General features: G+C 40.3%; 1 protein-coding gene across 1 annotated transcript in view; it reads right to left on the bottom strand.

Moving 5' to 3' along the window:
- LOC136882400 (WD repeat-containing protein 91) overlaps nt 1–17,017 on the bottom strand; it is a 105,979-nt gene that overhangs the window by 50,816 nt on the left and 38,146 nt on the right. The gene's annotated exons all lie outside the window — the stretch shown is intronic.

Below are 17,017 nucleotides of genomic sequence, written 5' to 3'. Positions count from 1 at the left end.
TGTTCAGCACAAATCTCACATTGAGTGACCGGGATTTTAACCTCAGAATCCAGCGGTGAGAGAGGCCAATGCGCTGCCATCTGAGCCACGGAGGCTTTTCAGGATAACCAATTCAAAATATTTATTTAAACAGGGAAATAGGAACGCCTTAATCCCTTCACCATCACAGGTTTATTTCAGCTTAATTCTCATTCACGTAACACCTGTTGGTGGGGGCGGTACAATAACATCTACAGTATCTCCTGCCTGTTGTAAGAGGTGGCTAAAAGAGAGACCAAATTCTCTCAACTTGGGATCGTGGGCTAGTGACTACCGTTCTGCTAGGCAAGTCTGGCATTGCTTCCACTTACTTGTGCCAGTGTTAACTCTCATTCTTTCCCGACCCCTACGAAATTAAGTTTTCATGCCCTTCCCTTTCTTTTGCCGGTACCTTCATTTATCGAAGTATCGGACCTCCTCCTTTTTTCCTTCTGATTAGTGTTAATAGAAACTAATAATTTATGTTTAATAGAGGATGGTTGCTCAGTTGTACTTCCTATTTAAACAATAATCACCACCATCACCACCTGACCACACAGTACACGATTATCTAAATCTCAACAGCAAACACGACAACCTGCGAGTAAATGAACGAGTGCACGACGTATCAGACACTTGCGCGTGCCGAGGCTCCAAAATTGCCAAGCTGTCAACGGGATGAATATCGATTACTAGAATGTAATGATTACAATTTTGTTTACAGAAGTAAATTACAAGTAAAAAATTACATTTTGTAAAAAGTAATGATTACAAGTAAAAATTACTGAAGAAATAATCGTTACAAGTAATTCGATTACTTATAGACGATTACTTCCCAACTTTGGTTACTGCACAGCCACCCCACTTTTACCTCTGCCATTGCTGAGCTGAGCTGTAGGCACTTTAATATGGCCAGCATCGTTGATTCTCCCACCAAGTACGAACTGCGCAGAGTCAATCGGTTTCTACAGGCAGAAGGGAATAGCGCAGCAGAAGTTCATCACAGAATGAACCACGTTTATGGTGCAAACCACACACTGCCTCAGTAATCCAACAGCTTCTTGCTCAATTTCACTGTATCACCCAGCGTACAGCTTTCACCTTCTTTGACACCTGAAGAAAGCTCTGGAATGGGAGCACTTCTGCATCAAGGAAAAGGTACAATGTGCAGACCTATCTCAATACACTGGTGGCAACCTTCTACGAACAGGATATTGGAGAACTTGCCCACCGGTATGACAAACATCCTAATCTTCACGGTGAAGATCTGGAAAAGTAACTTAGAAGACTGTACTTGACTCCTAGTAATAAAATGATTCTGTGATTCTTTATTTAATGCTCCATCAAAGGTTGAAAAACAATCATGCCTCTTATTATAGGTAATATACTATGATACATCTTAAATGCTGAAATTAAATTCCTCTATTTCTTTGTAGTAAAGTGAACTCATTTAGTCAGGAAATATGAGGATGTGTGACAGATCTAGGATGTAGCAATCACATACCGGCCGGATAAGTACCGCCAGCTGTCAGTAACGCAGCAGCAGTTGTTTGAAATGTCGGCTTGTATTCCTTCTCCTGCCACCTGAGGGGTTTGATCAGTGATAAAGTTTCTACAGAAATTGCGATGGGCCATTCAAAACAAGAGGCGAGGAATGTTCAGTGCAAGTGTTGTGCTGATCCATGGCAATGCTTGGCGCTCAACAACTGTTCTGTGGGAGTTCGGCTGGGACGTGTTTGATCATCCACCATACAGTCTTGATCTTGCTCCCAGTTATTTTCATCTTTCTTTGCACCTCAATAAATTCCTGTCCTCCTGTCAGCATTTTCACACGGACGAAGAGCTGAAGACGAATGTCACACGCTGGTTCCATTCCCAGGCGGCAGACTTTTACGATACCTGCATACAAACACTGATCCCATCATATGACAAGTATCTCAATTTTGGTAGTGATTTTGTTGAAAAATAGCTCCAACATTGCTGTATTGGCTGCGAATTAAGTTTTTCATGTAACTATACTGTCTATATTTTTTTCAAATAGGGAAATGTAATTTCTGGATGGCCCTCATATTATGTAACCATGTAGTAGATAAAGTAATGTTGATCTGAACACATCTTTAAAACCCACAAATTACTCTTATGTCCCAATATTGGGTTTTGTTTATAAAGTTCCATGCATTATGATGCTCCCACACGTCTTCACGCACACAGACACCTCATGTTGTAAGGAGGGTTGGATAAATAGCGGTGGACTAACTGCTTGGCCTCCATGCTTTCCTGATTTTAACCCACTGGACTTTTCCCTGTGGGAGTACTTAAAGTAGTAGTAGTAGTAGTAGTAGTAGTAGTAGTAGTAGTAGTAGTAGTAGTAGTAGCTGTTCATCTAACAGATGTGAAACAAGTGAAGGATAAGGTTGGGACAGTGCTTAGGACAGAAGAGAACATCAAACAAAGGTGGACTTTCACCAGATAGCTGAATGGAGAGAGATGAGAACTGGAAAAAATTCAAAGGAAAGCGACACGATTTGTTCTGGGCGATCTCCGATAAACGAGTAGCGTAACTAAAATGTTGCAAACGTTGGGCTAGGTAGATGTGGGAGTAAGGAGCCGAGATGCTCGACTATGTGGTATGTTTTGCAAGAAATCAGCTTCATTTCCCGTGTAAAATCTTACATACATTAAATCAATAAAAGTAAATATCCAACTGTTTGATACTATATAGTTGCTTTAAACAAATTCATTATTTTTAGGACATGTTTCATTACTTAGTAGCATCTGCAGCTACGTAACATTGAATAGGTGAAATTACAAAGAATTTCCTTCTTCTCAAAAAACATCTTAATAAGTACCTTGTTATGCTTAAAACAATATTAATTAAAAATAAATAAAAATAAGTAAAATATGTGAAGAGGGGTGAGTGGGGCAGTCAAATGCAAAGAGAAGATGGACAGCAATCAGGTTCAGAGGATCCCTTAATAAACAAAATTCAAGAGACCCATTTTCACCAAATTAAGTCAAACTACAATACCCACCTCGTAAAAGAAGAGCAGCTGAAGAGAACAGTTTTTTTCACCACCCCACTCAACCCTCCTCACATATTTTAATTTTTAAAAAATTAAAAAATTAATATTGTTGTAAGCATAACAAGATTCTGTTTTAAGATGTTTTTTGTGAAGAAGAAAATTCTCTGTAAGTTCACCTATGCATGTAATGTAGCTGAAGACGTTCCTAAGGAACAAAACATATACTACAAATAATTTGTTTAAAGCAAATACATAGTATCAAGCAGGTGGAAATTTACCTTTATTGATTTAATGTATGTGGTATATTTCGAGCTGTCAGTGGAAAGTAGGCGTGGAATGACATAAGTACAGTGGCGTGCGGTGAACATATTCATTACTCCAGCTGCAAAAATTTCTTAAAATATAAACAATCGTAGCCCCACTACACTCTCTACAGTCAACATTACCATTTTATAAGGCTGCATTTTTCATGGAAAGGTCTACCTGAGAAAGATCTTTCAAGAAAATTTTCAATCACATGCTCGCACATACTTCCAAATTGATATTCACCGCAGTGATGACACCATCATGACTTAATCTATAGCAGATTTTAAACAATGTACTTACATTTTCATTGGGTGATGCTTCATGATTGTACAGTTATGGTTTTCACAAAAATACGCTGGGACTATTTGTTTTTTTACTTAAAAAGCCTAATCTAATCAGCAAAATTTAACTGGTACTTTACCGTCGTTGAAGTTTTACAGTTTCACTTGCATACTCAGTGTACGTGCATCAACGACAAACGAGAGAAAATATTTGTCACGACGTGTAACACACGTTATATTCATGAAGAATGCCACAGAACTCGTGAAACCTTCACCTACAATCAAAGAGGAACGCTACAAAAATTCACTATATACCACCATCACAGACAGCCATTCGCGCTTAACTCTGTGTTCACGCTGGGCAACCTAAATATTTTTCTGCGGCTATCGGAACACATACTCTACACGTGCTATCAATGAATTGCTCGAAAAAACTATATAGAAGCCGAAACCCAAGACTAAAATATATTCTTCTGTATTACAATTGATTTCATATACTGGCTCTATTTTTATTTGCAAGACGATTTGCAAGTGACTACACTGTTAAGATGTTGACATTTTTTTCTTGCTGTCTCTAATGTGTGGCGCTGAAGGCTTCGAGTGTCAAGTATTAAAACTAACACACCTTACCTAAGCCAGCTGGCCTGTCACTGTAAATTGCCGTCGGGGGAGGGGCTACAGCTCCACCTCGAGGAAGCTTCAAGTGCATGTGTCACCCAAGCAACCTTAAATTTTGCTGGGGGTAGCTCTCTATCGCGCCGACAAGGAAACCCAGCTCGCTGGAGAAGCTGAACTACGGTAGTGCGAGCGGATTGTCGAGAAAGCTGTACTTGGCTTGGCTTAGATGTTCGCAATTTTTTAAACATTATAAAAAGTGTTCTAAGGAATAATTAGAAAATGTTAATACAAAGTTCTTTACCCCAGCAGCGCTGGGGTAGATGTGCTGCAGTGCACACCACTGCATAAGTAGATGAATAAGCTTGAGCAAAGCTTATAAAAGTAGGAAAGGTAAAAATATGAAGATAAAGTTGGAAGTCAAGAGGTCAAACAGGGGTAAATATTCATTTATAGGATGAGGATTAAGGGATTGGAATAAATACATTCGATAAGTTTCCAAATTCTTTGAGAATGTTTAAGAAAAAGCTAAGTAAACAATTAATAGGGAATCTGCCACTTGCATGACCTAAGGCGCATGGCTAGTGCATACTATGGAGGCCACCAGCAGTGCCAATGCACTACGAGAGACATTTGTCTCATTTTCAAAAACTGATGTCTGCCTGGCCATCAGATGATGTAGATGTTGATTCCCATAGGGAACCTGAAATATTTGTCCCAAATGAGTAAATTCATAATACCAATATAGTTGGTCTGGTATTGGACATTATCAATTTTCCATGCGTCTTGGTACGTGTGCTGTTTACCAACTGATGAGCCCTACTTAGCACACTGGGGCGAAACGCTAGCAACCAGGAATGAGTTAGCTGGAAAATGTATAATGTCCAATCCCATAACGGACCAACTATATTTGTATTAATACCAGGGTAGACTGTACGTCTATTTGGTAGATACATTTACACTGTTGTACTTCAATCATGGATAGTTAATATCTATATCCTCACTCGTGACGAAACTCCCTCGCCATTTAGAGGCTAGCTATTATCATTGGACACCTGATAAGTTTTAAACACTATTTTCAGAAATTCAGTGAACAAGGAAATTCAAACAAGACTACAACACTGCGCAAAATTAAGAAGTAAACTTGTTGAATTTTGTAAATATACAACTTTTTGCTGAACAAATAACAGGAATTTTACTCTTTTTTAAATGGAAAACTGTCGTTCCCACTCAAGGAATTGTAAATCGTAGGTTGTACGCATAAACCCTGTACCTTTGCACATTGTAACACAAAAATTATAATGTATCAGTTTTCTTTGAATGTAAAGATATAAGAAAATAGAACTGACTATTTACATTGCGCGCAGTATAAATCAAACCAGGATATCTTGTAGATCATTTTTCTTGCGATTATAGCATTTTTTAAACACTGTGGTCCGAACAGTGTTTCACTGAGTATGGAAGGAGAGCTTCGTGATCACAATCATATGTCAATGCTCCTTCCATTCCCTGCAAAGTGTGTTCGCCCCCTCGCCTCACTGTGATCTATGCATGCTACATAAGTTGCCCACATTTATGTCAAGTCAGCCTGGACTAGCCTCATCGGGCGTCTGCTGAGGACTTCTGGGATACAACAAGGTTCAGCCTTAAGACCATACTTACTCAATCTTATAACTGATGTGCTGACCGAAGGTGTACGAGATTGAACGCCCCAATTTAAGCACTTTGCTCATGATATTGTCCTGGTAGATAAGAATAAGAATGAGAAAATGGAGAAGAAAACTGGAGAAATGTCCTTGAAGGATGGGGACTTAAGATTAACAGAGGAAAGTCCGAATACTTGTGGTTGGGAGGAGAAGACAGAGAGGGAAATATAAGGATATTAGGGGACAGATCATCATAAACCAGAGCTTTTAAGTATCTTGGCTTGTACAGTACATCATGAAGAATGGAGGATTAGACAGACAACAGAGAAATCAGTCACAGATTAAGGCTGGATGGAGAAATTGGAAGATGATGACAGGTGTGCTAGGAGACTGGTAGATTGGGAAAAGGATGAAGCGAATGGTATTCAAATTGCTTGTGACGCTAGTGATGATATATGGTAGGGAAACACGGCCAGTAAAGAAAGTCCATAAGAAAAAGTTAATTGTGTCAGAAATGAGGTTGTTGAAGTGGATAATGGGAAAGACATGCATAGATAACATATGGAATGGGATGATACAAGACATGTGTGGTGTTATGGAAATATCAAGGAAAATACTGCAGGAAAGAGTGCAATGGTTCGGACACGTTACGAGATGAGAGGAGGACCCTGTGTGCAGGAGGGTAAGCAGCCTGCAGGTGGTGCAAAGACAAGCAAGAGGGAGGCCAGAGAAGAGATGGAAGGACTGTGTGGCAGCAGACAGGGTAGAGAAGGGACTTTGTGAGAAGGACGCACTCAATAGGAAGAAATGGAAGAAGTAGTTAGGAACAGTGACTCCTAATTAAGAAGGAGAAAAAGAATAACAAGACATTATACATCACTACTAATATTACATTCATTTTACATATTAAATAAAAAGAACATGATACGAATTATATCTATAAATGCACAGATAACTTATTTATGCTGTCCATCGCCTCTGGTGTAATATCCAAGAAATTTTTGACCCTTCCAGAATAGCTCAGAGTGTACTTTTAAACAATGCGATGGATTGTCTGTCTTGGAAAGCAGTGGTGGTGAGTATTGTTTTAAGAGGAAGTACAACTGGGTAACCATTCTCTATATATCACTAATCAGAGAGGAAAAAAAATGGAAAGGATCCGACACCTCAAAAAATGAAGGTATTGGCCAAAGAAAGACAAGGCCCACAAAGGGCTTGAAAATGAAAGACTCTCTAGCCCTTGAAAACCTAATAGCATTGGGGTCAGAAAAGAACAAAAGTAAACCAAGGGAGGTCAGATAGGATAGATGAAAGTGAGGAGCCTGGCACAAGTAAGTGGAAGCAATCCCAGGGCTCAGCTAGGGTCCCGTGGACGCCAACCCATGTTCCAAAGTTCAGAGCCCTTGCGGCCCCATTTAGTCATCTCTTACAACAGGCAGGGGATAGCGTGGGTGTTATTCTACTGCACCCATCCACAGTGTCTTCGAAAGCTGCAGATCAGCACATCTGCCATAGTTTGTACAGATTCTATCGATTTCTTCAACATCCCCTTCATTTTAGCCCGTGATGAGCTATTTTCTGCTTCCCGGACTTTGTCTTTATCCTTCTCTTTCTGCTTCTCCCTCTTCTCACACTTCTGTCATTGTATATATCCAGTTGTGTTCCTTTTCATGCTCCTACCTGTCTACAGGATGTAACAATAAGGTATGATCAAACTTTTAGGACACATTCCTCGCACGTAGCAGAAGAAAATATGTGATTTGGACACGGGTCCAGAAATGCTTTATTTCCATCTTAGGACTCATTTTCTACAATTCTATCATAATCATCCTCCCCACTTTCCCCTTATATAGCTTCTGCCAGGTCGGGGTTTTTATGGCACTTCTCCACCTTTCTCTCTCCTTCCACCATTCCTCTTCATTTTGCAAAGGTGTCAACTTTTGATATGGGTTATCAGTAATTTCCCCCCACCCTCCCAGAAAATTTTTAAGTCGCAGCAAGCTCCTTTCCTCTTGATAATGACATGCCGTTTGCCCTTCTCGACAGCAGTGTGTTCTAAAAAAAAATGGCATATGGCTTTTTTAGTGCTGGGAGCGTCCGAGGACAAGTTTGACTCGCCAGATGCAGGTGTTTTGATTTGACGCCCTTAGGTGACCTGTGCGTCGTAATGAGGATGAAATGATGATGAAGACGACACATACACCTAGCCCCCATGCCAGCAAAATTAACCAATTATGGTTAAAATTCCCGACCCCGCCGGGAATCAAACCAAAGGCCAGCATGCTAACCATTTAGCCATGGAGCCGGACAGTGTGTTCTAAAATACATCATATTACACATTACCCGTCAGTACAGTGATAAAGCAATCTTTGTAGCTTTTTTCGCACCCAGTGTAGGTTTCCTTGAAGCATCCTTCCCCCTGTGATATTTTAGTCTTCTGGACCATAAGCGATTCCAGTGTAAATGTGCTTAATGTGGGTCTAAATTCTGCTTGATTTTTCCTAAAAAACTGAAAACTCCCTCTGCAGGGAAATTACTGCGAGATACAGTACTGAAAATACAACATTACTTAAGATTCTGTAGTGAAGAAGAGAAGAGTAGAGTAGAGTAGAGTAGAGCTCCTTCATTTGCAATTAATTTGACACTGTTCATGGGTAGCTAAATGAACTGACGATCATATAAATTTAGTTGCGACCTCTCATAAACATTGAAATGAGGAGCATTGAGAAGTAATGCTGGAAAGAATTGAATGAGTTTCTTTTTTCCCTTTTTTTTAAAAGAAAATATCTTCGGGGTAATGTCGCTTTTCTGTAATCGTTTTCTCTTAGATCGTAATGCTGTGATCTTGCGGCAAAATGTGTAATAGTTGGTTTCTTCTTCTTACACTTTTATTTATTTATTTTTTTGTTAAGAAAGAAACTACATCTCCAGTGTCGACTTATTAAATGTAATAAAATACTTTCCAGTCTGTCAGACACACAACAGTTTCAAATATAAATTAAAACACCATAAGCATACACATTATAAAGAATGACATGTTTCCTTCTACAAGAACATCCTCAGATTCTATCATCACTTGAATTATGTGCATATATGTACCGTATAGTTTACGTAAATCAGATCAAAAATTAGATGTATGGCTTTTCAGGCATTTGGTCTATTAACCAGCGTTTCGTCTTAGGTCTGACACTAGATTCATCAGAGTGGGATGTGTCAGACCCTACCCACTGACACTGGGGTGTACGCAGGTGAGCTTATCAGAAGCCCATTGGTAGGTGTGCTAGGTACCAACTGACGAGCCCACCCTAGCACACGAGGGCGAAACGCTGGCAACCAAGAATGAGCTAGCTGGAAAATTTATAATGTCCAATAACGGACCATTTATATTGGTATTATAAATTTGCTCATTCAGGACAAATATTTCAGATTCCCTATGGGAATCAACATCTATATCATCGGCCGACACTCTACCGCTGATCCACAGAGGCAGCTTAGAGGCACAGTCTGATAACTACGTATGGGAGATAAAACTCCACCTGCATACACCCCAGTGTCAGTGGGTAGGGTCTGACACATCCCACTCTGATGAGTCAAGTGTCAGACCTAAGACGAAACACTGGTTAATAGAGCAAATGCCTGAAAAGCCATACGTCTAATTGTTGATCTGATTTTTGATATGCTCTATTGGTGGAAAAATATCTAATTCTCTCCATGGGAACTTAGAATTTCCATTAGTTTACGTAATGTAAACTTGTCAATGATATGGAGTTAGGTGATAATATGAACCATATGTGAGCAAAAAATTATTGTATGGGAAACTACCTACACCGTAAAATGAAATATTTTGTACTTATCTACACTGCTGAAGAAACGTCTGTTGTTACCTCTCACTATAACCCAGTTATATACTGTACATATATGCACATTTTATGTGATTTGATAGAATCTGAGTATGTTCTTGTAGAATGAAACATGCCATTCTTTGTATATAATACGTGATTTTTACAAGTATGGTTATAGTGTCTTAATTTGCATCTGAAAGTGTTGTGTGTCTGAGAGACTGGAAACATTTTTCTTTTTTTTTACATCTTCTTGCACTCCTCTTTATTGAATCAATCCACCTTGTTCTAGATCTCCCTCTCGCTCTCTTTCCCTCAAACCTTATCACTGTCATCAGTTTTGGTATTCTCTCCTCCTCCATCCTCTTTACATGTCCAAACCATCTTCGTTTAATTCTATCAATTCTCTCATTTCAGTTTTCCATAACGACCTCCTTTCTCACATTTTCATTTATGTCCGGCTCCATGGCTAAATGGTTAGCGTGCTGGCCTTTGGTCACGGGGATCCTGGGTTGGATTCCTGGCAGGGTCGGGAATTTTAACCATCAATGGTTAATTTTGCTGGCATGGGGGCTGGGTGTATGCGTCGTGTTCATCAACATTTCATCCTCATCACGATGCGCAGGTCACCTACGGGTGTCAAATCAAAAGACCTGCACCCGGCAAGCCAAACATGTCCTCGGACACTCCCAGCATTAAAAGCCATACGCCATTTCATTTTTATTTTTTTTTTCATTTCTCAATCTGTCTTTCTCATCGTACTTCTTAGATATTTCACTTCATTGGCCTGAATTCTACTCTCCTCTCTACTTGTCACAGTCCAGATTTCAGCCGCATAAGTCAACAAAAGCATAGCAAAGTCACCTCCGTACAGGCCATGAAGGTCCTTGGAGGAGTGGAAGGTACAGGCTTCCACCACTGTTAACCTCAGCACGTGATGGGGTAGAGTGGTTAGCTCTACGCCCGGCCGCCTTTGCCTCCAGGAATTAACCTGGTACTCAATTTTGGTGTAGGCTGAGTGAACCTCAGGGCCATATGCACCTCCGGAAGTGGAAATCTTGTTTCTCAAATTTTACGACTTCCTGGCGGGGATTTGAACCCACGTCCTTCCGGGCAAACCGAGCACTCCTTTACCGCCTCGGCCAGGCAGTCCCTGCATAAGTCAACATAATACATTCTGCACTCTCCTCTTTACACTGCCTTGGCACTTCCTTATTCCACACAAGCTTTCTTACACTCTGGTAGAATATGTTAGGGTGAGGCAGTATTAGATTCCCAGAGCCCCTCATAAACTTTTAAGCATGTGGTGATATTGAATACAAAATCAGAAAATAAAAAATTCTGAAGATTCTATAATTATTTTTGTGTGCACCTAACATACTTAACAGCTCACATAGAATATTAATCTTAAGAGGACAAATTGGGGCAAATATTTCTTTATAGAAAGAAGAGGAGTTAGGGACTAGAATAATTTATCAAGGGAGATGTTCTTTTTCTTCTTTCTTTTTTTTTTTTGTCGCACCGACACAGATAGGTCTTATGGAGACGATGGGATAGGGAAGGGCTAGGACTGGGAAGGAAGCGGCTGTGGCCTTAATTAAGGTACAGCCCCAGCATTTCCTGGTGTGAAAATGGCAAACCATCTTCAGGGCTGCCAACAGTGGGGTTCAAATGCACTATCTGCTGGATGCAAGCTCACAGCTGCGCGCCCCTTAACTGCACGGCCAACTCGCCCGGTAGGGAGATGTTCAATAAATTTCCAAATTCTTTGCAATTATGTAAGAAAAGATTAGGTAAGCAACAGATAGGGAATCTGCCACCTGGGTGACTGCCCTAAATGCAGATCAGTGGTGACTGATTGATTGCATTGCCCTGTTGCACCCTCTTGCTAATCTCCATGTCCAGCCTTGTATTCTGTATTAATTCACTTCCTAGGTACTTCAAAATGTCCACAATGTCTAGGCTTTGAACACTAATTTTCACAATACCTTTCCCTTGTCTTTCTCCTTTTGATATCACCATGGTCTTGCTTTTATCTGTCCTGATATTTTCACCATATTTTGCCATTTTCTCATTCAGTACATCATGCTGATCTTGTACTTTTTTTGCTGTTTGTTCCTCAGAAAATATTTCCTGCAAATGGTAATAAGTTCATCTCCCTGTTCCCAAATGCTTCCTTTGTCTCCTTTACAATTTTATCCATAACCATTAGAAAGAAAAGAGGAGACAGCACATTCCTCTGTCTTATTCCAGTTTCATTTCTAAGCCATTCTGTCCTTCTTAGTCGCATGTGTATGCAGCTGTCACAGTTTTTGTACACTGATTGCACCATTTCCACAGTTTCTGAACTCAGTCTCGTTTTGACCATGGTTTCCTTAACATTGCTGCAGGGAACACTATTGTATGCCTTAAAATGGGAAACCAATATATAGAAGCTGTCGATGAGTACTTCTATGTTGGACACAAGATAAAACTTGGAAAAGACAACCAACGTGCAGAAATTCCTTGCAGAATAGGTATGAGTTGGACAGCAGTCTGAAAACTTTTTTTTTTTGCTAGGGGCTTTACGTCGCACCGACACAGATAGGTCTTATGGCGACGATGGGATAGGAAAGGCCTAGGAGTTGGAAGGAAGTGGCCGTGGCCTTAATTAAGGTACAGCCCCAGTATTTGCCTGGTGTGAAAATGGGAAACCACGGAAAACCATCTTCAGGGCTGCCGATAGTGGGATTCGAACCTACTATCTCCCGGATGCAAGCTCACAGCCGCGCGCACGGCCAACTCGCCAGTATTCTGAAAACTAAGATTCATCCTCACCAACAAAGAAGTTCCAATTAACCTGAAGACCTAGGTTTATAACACATGCGTGGTGCCAGTTGCTACTTACGGTCTGGAAACGATGACTCTGACGAAGGAAAGTGCTCGCAAGCTTCAACAAACACAACGAGCCATGGAGCGATAGATGCTAAGGATCAGCCTTAGGGATAAGATCTGTTCAGAGAACATCAGGAGAATAATTAATTTAACAGACATCCTAGAGAGAGTAGCAAAATGGCAATGGGTAGACACGTAGCTCGACAAGACTACAACAGGTGGACCTCTAGGATTGTTCACTGGAGACTATGGGAACATAAGAGAGGCATTGGAAGACCCCAGAAGAGATGGCTCAACGACATAAAGCTGTTGGCTGGAACACGTTGGTTCCAAGTCGTTCAAGACCAACGGCGATGGAAGCATACGGAAGAGGCCTACATCCAGCAGTGGATTGAAATAGGCTAGAAAAGAAGAAGAAATGAATGTCATGACGAGATCCTTCCCATATTCGTAACTCCTACAATTAGCTTTACGTCCCACAGACACAGATAGGTCTTATGGCGATGATAGGATACGAGAGGCCTAGGAATGGGAAGGAAGCAGCCATGGCCTTAACTAAGGTACAGCCCTGGCAACTGTCTGGTGTGAAAATGGGAAACTACAAAAAACTACAGAAAACCATCTTCAGGGCTGCCGACAGTGGGGCTTACAGCTGCACGCCCCTAAGTGCACAAGAACCAAGCAGTACAACCTTCAAAGTGAAAGTGAATGTGAAATGACTCATGGTCCAATGTGGCCATTTAAGTTACTTATAATTTCATTACATGAGTCTTTTGTTTCTTCTTGGCCCAGAAAACTTTCATTTTCTGGCTGTACGAGCTTCCTCTCCTCAGGTGAGGGACACTGGGAAGACACCCTGCATAGTAAACCGGTGGAGTTGTGATTGGTCCTCTGTGGAATTTAGTAGAATTTCTAATTGTTCTAGGTCCAATTTCACTGTGGTAATCATCTTTTTCTTGGAGCGCCTCTCCCCACTCCCCTCCCTATCTGCTGTGCTGAAGATCTTGTTGGTGAGCCTGCCATGGTCCATGCAGGTGCAGTGTTGCCAACTTAGTGGATTTTCCGCTAAATTTGGTGGAATTAGAAGACTGTCGGTGGAGAAATATATCATTTAGCGGACAACGGATTTTTTGGCGGAATTCTAGATTTCTTACGTATTGTATGTTGGGTATTCAGCCCGAAGGCTGGTTTGATCCTCTGTAGCTCCACCAACAGCTGTCATAAATAGCCTAGGCGTCGCTAAAGAGGCGTACTAGGGAAATGAGAAGTGAGGTAGTTTCACGTTGCTTTCCTCACGATTTCTTATAGTGGAATTTAGTGTTTTATCCATTTTACATTTTTTAATTTGTACTCCAGTCTGTCTCCGAGCTATTCCGTATTTTTTGTCAGGAGCTAGCAGTCACATGAGGAAAACATGTTATTTGTATTCGATGTTATGAGATCAGAGTATCATAAAATTGTAATGCGTGGGGAAAGGGTACTTATCTCTTAGTTGATGAATGACAACAGATAATGTAACTGTGAGAGAGTAGCATTTATATTTATGCTATGAAGGAAGACCATTTAATGAAATGGCCTGTTCTGTGTGTGGCCCTTGAGGAAGGGGATTCACCTAGTTTGCAGCTGGCACTAAAACGCCTACAAGATTTAGCTCACCGGATCGCAGGCAGGGGGTTAATCCCAGCAAAACTCACACATCAGGTGAGTGCAGACATTTATTCTTCTTCTTGTTTCGTATAGGCCAGCTAAGGACTACGACATTCAACTATTACATTTTGGAATGGGCTTTGATGTTTGCCCAGTAGTTGCGCATCCTCAGGCTGTGTTGCTCCTTCCTCTCCTTTGTCCAAAGGGCGCCAGTCTTCTTCGTTGGTAGTCTGTCCTGGAACTCCTTATGTTTAAGTATCTTCCTGAGTGTTGTCCGATCCTTTAAGTTTCTTTCTGTTATTCCCAGTTCCTGTAGATCTTTATCCACTTCCATCAACCATGGTGACTTGGTCTTCTTATTTTGCCAGTAGCTGAGAATCCAGTTGGTCAACCTGGTCGGATGCATCCTATAGATGTGCCCATAGAATGCTAGGTGTCTCTTCCTTGCTACATTCGTTATTCTTTCACAGTACTTGTAGAGCTCTTGGTTAGGCCGTCTTCTATAACTGTCACCTTCCTTGACTGGCCCCAGTATCTTCCTCATGCAGACTACTATTATTATTATTATTATTATTATTATTATTGCTCATTATTTGAGATCGGATTTCTTGGCAGACTTTTAGCGGATGTTTGGTCGTATTTAGCGGATTTTGAAAATATAAGTTGGCAACACTGGTAAGTGGCCTTTTCCTCATAGATGTGATTATGTCTTTCTGATGATCATAGAGCTTACTGTTGTGCCTGATCCTATAGGTGCCATCCTCTTAATAATAATAATAATAATAATAATAATAATAATAATAATAATAATAATAATCTATATAAATAAAATTGTAAATACTGTGTATTGTGTAGAGATGAGAAGAATGCAAGAATGAGGAATGTGGCCTGCAAGCACGAACTTCCTGTTCTGCCCAGACAGATCGGCTCTTATCTGCTCTTATCTGCTACACGAAAACATTGACTCACACTTTGCGGTTTGCTGGATTACACCTGACAAGGGCGAAGAGCTGCCAGTAGAAGACAATATAAAGTCGCCTGGGTAGTAGCGGAGTTGCTATGGTAACCATTGCGTCACTGGCTGTGTTGGTGAAAATCCCTTCACCCCGTGCCTCACCGAGCATGTGCATTCTTCTGATCTCCCAACAATATCTGTACATTGACTATTTTGGCGAAATTTCCATACAGTTATCCGTTTCAGGTGTAATAATGACTATATGTATAATTTTTAGCCTTGATGTCTGTTTGTCTGTTTGTTTGTATGTCCTTCTATAACTTGAAAAACTACTGGATATATTTCCACCAAACTTCATATTTAGAATCCACCTGTCCTTGGGTAGGTTTTAGGGCAAATATTGTTTCTAAATCCCTGAACTGACTGGGGGTTTATACGAAACCGAAACAGTGATTTTGCACTTCCTCAAAATATACACAACCAAACTTAATGGAAATCTACCTTCCTTAATGGAAATTAATTTCTAAACCTTTTATCTCATGTGCATCATTTCTATACCAGGATTAATAAGGGAGATATCATTAACGGACCGTTTTTCGGTACAAGTCCCACCTGACTTAACGCAAGAGCGGGTGCGTGTAAAACGTATTTCTTGAAGCAAACTTTATATTTAGCATCCACCTGTCCAAGGGTAGGTTTCAAGATCAATACTATTTTAAATTCTCGGAATGGACTAGGGTTTTATAGGTAACCGAAATGGTGAATTTACTCTCCCACAATACATAAAGTACAAGACCAACCTGATTGCAAATCGTGCAAACTTGATGGAAATCCAATTCTAAATATTTTCTCAGGTGCATTTTGTCAACAGGAGGATTAATAAGGGAGATATCATGAAAGGTCGGTTTCTCAGGCTAAGTCTAGTGGACATAACCCAAAAGGTGTTGTACGTGGAGCAGATTCCTAATCTATCTATATAAATAAAATCGTAACGACTGTGTGTGCCTGTACATTGACTATTTTGGTGAAATTTTCGTACAGCTACCTGTTTGAGGGGTAATAATGACCATCTGCATAGTTTTGGTGTAGTTTCCTGAAAGTCCTAATTTTTACCCCCCCTCACCCAAAATCCAGATTGCGGCATAATCTGCCAGACAAGCAAGAAAATTGAAATTTGGCAAAATTATACGTTTCAGCCTGTAACGGACGGAAAACTTCCAACATCTTTAAATTTTTCACTTTTTATCCCAGAAGAATACTGAAATATGGAGGCAATTTTAATGATAGTGCTGACGTTCGTTTCAAGGTATTTCGTGGGATAAACAGGAAGTCCTTTCACATAACAGATGACACAATCTCCGTTCAATTTGGAGTGATCTTCAACCTTGATCTCATGACTATGTCGTATCTGTATCCCTTATACATTAGATTCATCTCTATTTCTCGATTTTAAGTAAATTTGGAGTTTTTACATGCATAATTCATACTTTCAATCACTTACAGGAAAGTTAGAATCATCAAACTCTACATGAACATTGGCCCACCCAGTACCCATATGTGAGCCAAAATGTCACATAATTATCCGAAAATTAATGCAATGTAAGATAATCTTACACAAATTTCACCCTCTTCAAAGTTTCTACCTGATCCACGAACAGACGAGGTGCGAGAAAATATCATAGGACCAGCCATTTAGGCCGCTAAATACTGTTTCTTATGGTACAATCCTTTGTCGATATGATGTACCGTTTAGCAGAAGTTAATCTGTAAATGAAGTTCTGCAATATTGTAAACATGCATATACTTTCGTACT

The sequence above is a fragment of the Anabrus simplex genome, chromosome 10 (assembly GCF_040414725.1).
Source record: "Anabrus simplex isolate iqAnaSimp1 chromosome 10, ASM4041472v1, whole genome shotgun sequence".
NCBI classification, from domain to species: Eukaryota; Metazoa; Arthropoda; class Insecta; order Orthoptera; family Tettigoniidae; genus Anabrus; species Anabrus simplex.
This window is presented reverse-complemented; position numbering and strand designations above follow the sequence as displayed.